This window comes from Cebus imitator, unplaced genomic scaffold (genome assembly GCF_001604975.1).
Source record: "Cebus imitator isolate Cc_AM_T3 unplaced genomic scaffold, Cebus_imitator-1.0 Scaffold880, whole genome shotgun sequence".
In the NCBI taxonomy this organism is placed as follows: Eukaryota; Metazoa; Chordata; class Mammalia; order Primates; family Cebidae; genus Cebus; species Cebus imitator.
The window spans coordinates 354160-357470 of record NW_016108195.1 but is presented as its reverse complement, the minus strand read 5'-3'; positions in this window follow the sequence as shown (position 1 = coordinate 357470).

Here is a 3311-nt window from a genome sequence, read left to right as displayed (position 1 = left end):
TAATTTGTATTTTCTCTTTTTCCTGGGTAGCCTAGCAAGATAGAGGTTTATTGCTTTTATTGATCTCAAAGTGTTTGGTGTTATTGACTTCCCCTACTGTTTTAATGTTTTACTGCTTTTATTTTTGATGCCTTGGTCCTTTAGGCCCATTGTTTAAAAAAATATCATACCCTGCGTAGCTTATGAACAAATAAATTGGTTTTTCACAGTTGTGGAAGTTATAAAGTTCAATATCAAGGTGTTGTTAGGTTTGATGTGTGTTGAGGGACCACTCCATGATTCATAGATAAATTATATTTCCTTGTGTGCTAACATGGCAGAAGGGTTGAACAGGCTTTTTGGGGTCTCATATATAAAGATATTAATCAATTCATATGGACTTAGTCCCCATGACCTAATTACTTTCAAAAACCTTTACCTCCTAATTACATCGCTTCTGTGATTTGGCTTCAGCATACAAATTTTGGAGTGACCCAAATAATCAGACCACAGGGGATATTTATTTTCTTTCATCTGCATCCTTTAGGTTTAATGTTCTCTTCTTTTTTCTAATTTCTTAAAATAGAAGTCAAAGTAATCTAATATAAACACTAAGTGCTAAAAATGTGTGTTTAAGCATAGCTGTAGGGACATTCAGCAATTTCAGATATGTTGTACTTTTTATTCAGTTCAAAGTATTTTCCATTTTTTTATTGCTTATTTCATTTGGGGTTATTTAGATTTGTGTTACTTAGTTTCCAAATGTTTGAGTACTTCCTAGAGCTGTTTTTGCAATTAATTTCTAATTTGATGGTTTTGTGGTCATGGCACATACCTAAGCCCTTTTCACTTAATTTTTCCATTGAGAGATATTGTGTGGCCTAGAATGTGGCCTGTTTTGCTAAGTGCTCCATGGGTACTTGCAACACATGTTGTTGTTCAGTTCTACTCTATTCTCATTGATTTCTGCCTCCTTGTTCTATCACTTATTGAGTAAACGTTATTGAAACTTGATTACTTTGACATTTTCTGTTTCTTCCTGAAGCTCTATCCATTTTGCCTCATATATTTTGAAGCTGTTATGTTATTCAGGACATAAACATTTAGCATATTTGTGTCTTGACTAATTGAACATTTTATCATGGAGATATGACCTTGTTTATAAGTGGGGACTATTTCTTGTTGTAAAGTCTACTTTGGTATTATACAGCCACTCCTGCTCAGCTTTATTCTGTCAAGTGTTGACATTAGTCCTATTCAACTTTTTAATCAATTAGTATCTTTACATGTAAAGTGCATTTCTTATAGGCAGCATGTAATTGAGTCTTGCTTTTTAGTTGAGCCCTAGAGTTTACATTTAATTGAGGTTTTTAGACTAGTGAAAACCCAAATATCCCACAATTAAAAGCAGAAACACATTAGCTATAGAAATAAAAATATTTCTTTGCTATTGAGAAATAGCTACTTTGCTTTGTTCCTGTGTCTTAAATTAGAGCTCTTAAAATATTCAAAATCTACAAAGTGATTTTTTTTTGTATACTAATGATATGACCATTAGTTTGGGGTTGCCACCAACCATTGATTGGCATGGTTGCCAGATGAACCTACCCTGTGATTAGAGGGTTGGAATATTCATCCCTACCCCAAACCTCCTTGTGGGGATAGGGACTGAATCTCTCACCAATGGCTAATGATAGGATCACTTGGAGGTTTCTAGAGGGTGGTGCATCCAGAGAGACCACAGAAGCTTCATGCTCTTTCCCACATATTTTCCCTGTATAGCTCTTCCATCTGCCTGTTCATCTGTATTTTTTATAATATCCTTTATAGTTAATGGGTAAACAAGTAAATCAGTAAAGTATGTACTTGTAATCAGTAATAAGTAAAGTGTTTACTTGAGTTCTATGAGCCTTTATAGCAAATTAATTGAAACTGAAGTGGTGGTCATGGTAACTCCAAGGTAGAGCTGCTTGGTCAGAATTTGCAGAGGTCCAGATTTGTAACTAGCGTCTGAAGTGGGGGTGAGGGGCATCACGTGGGCTGGTGACCTTAACCTGTGGATCTGATTTTATCTCCAGAAAGGTTCTGAATTCAGGTGAATTAGAGGACACCTGCTGCTGTGTGCTGGAGAAGCCCCTGCAGAATCCCTTGCTTCTGATGTGTGGAAAGAACCACACACATCTGTCATAGAAGTAGTCTGTGTTTATTGTTGTATAGGAATATGAAAATTACTATTATTTTCTATATTCTTAGAGAATCTAATGTTCATAGATCAGATGACCATATTGTTAATATGTCTAAACTACCAAAATCATCTACATATTTAATGCAATCCTTATTAAAATTTAAATAGCATTTTCTTTCAAAAATAATTTTTAAAATCTCAAATTGTTTCTCTGTGTTTTACTGATATATTCTTTGGAGTTTTCTTAAAACACATGTTTTGAAGTCTTTGACTGTAAGACCACACATCTTCATGACTTTAGTGTCAATCTCTAGTGCTCTGTTTTTCAAGTCATGGTTTTAAGAATGCGTTTGATGCTTGTGGCCATAAAATAAGCACATTAAATGATTAGGTATTTATTACAGCTTCAGCAGTCTGGCTTTGTTTGTGCTTATTCTTTCAGAGATTCTAAGCAGGTTCATTATTGTGTTATCCTGTGGTCACCGCTTCTTTTTCAGCATTAGAGAGTGCTCTAAGCCTAGGTTTGCCACATGTTTAAAGTTGCTGTGTTGTTCTGGCATGAAAGAAGTAGAGGAGGGCTTGAAGTGGCTACTCCAATTCACTGGCTTTGCAGGTTTTCCCATGGGACTGGGACAGGCCCAGAGGTTCTATTTATGGTCCCCTGGTTGGGATCAGCCACCTCAGTGCTCTGCACAGTGCAGGGCCCAGCCCTGGGCTTCAAGGCAACATATGCCTGCTTCACTCCCATTCTTTTAAGCAGACACTGCCTCTCTCTGTGCTGTGCTTCCTGGGGCAGGGAAAGGATGAGAACAGCAGTCCTACCACAGCTTCTGTAATGCTGGGTCACACCCAAAGCCCACAGCCAGAGACCAGTAAGCTCAGGGTGTTAACTAAGGCCCACATTGCTACAGCCTGCCTGCCACTGAGGTTTATTTGTGTCTCAAGGCTGCTGCAGAGCATCAGTGGTGATGTGGGCTGGGACACCAATGTCTCACCAAGGCTGGGAGTCTCCATCTGGCACAGTGGCAGGTCCAGTAGCTCTGTTCACAGGCACCAGACTGGAGTCAAGGCCACTGGGTTTTGTCTTGTGTTGGGTTTCACCATGGCCAGCCTGGCACTGGGTTGCCAGGTGAAGCTTTGAGCTCAT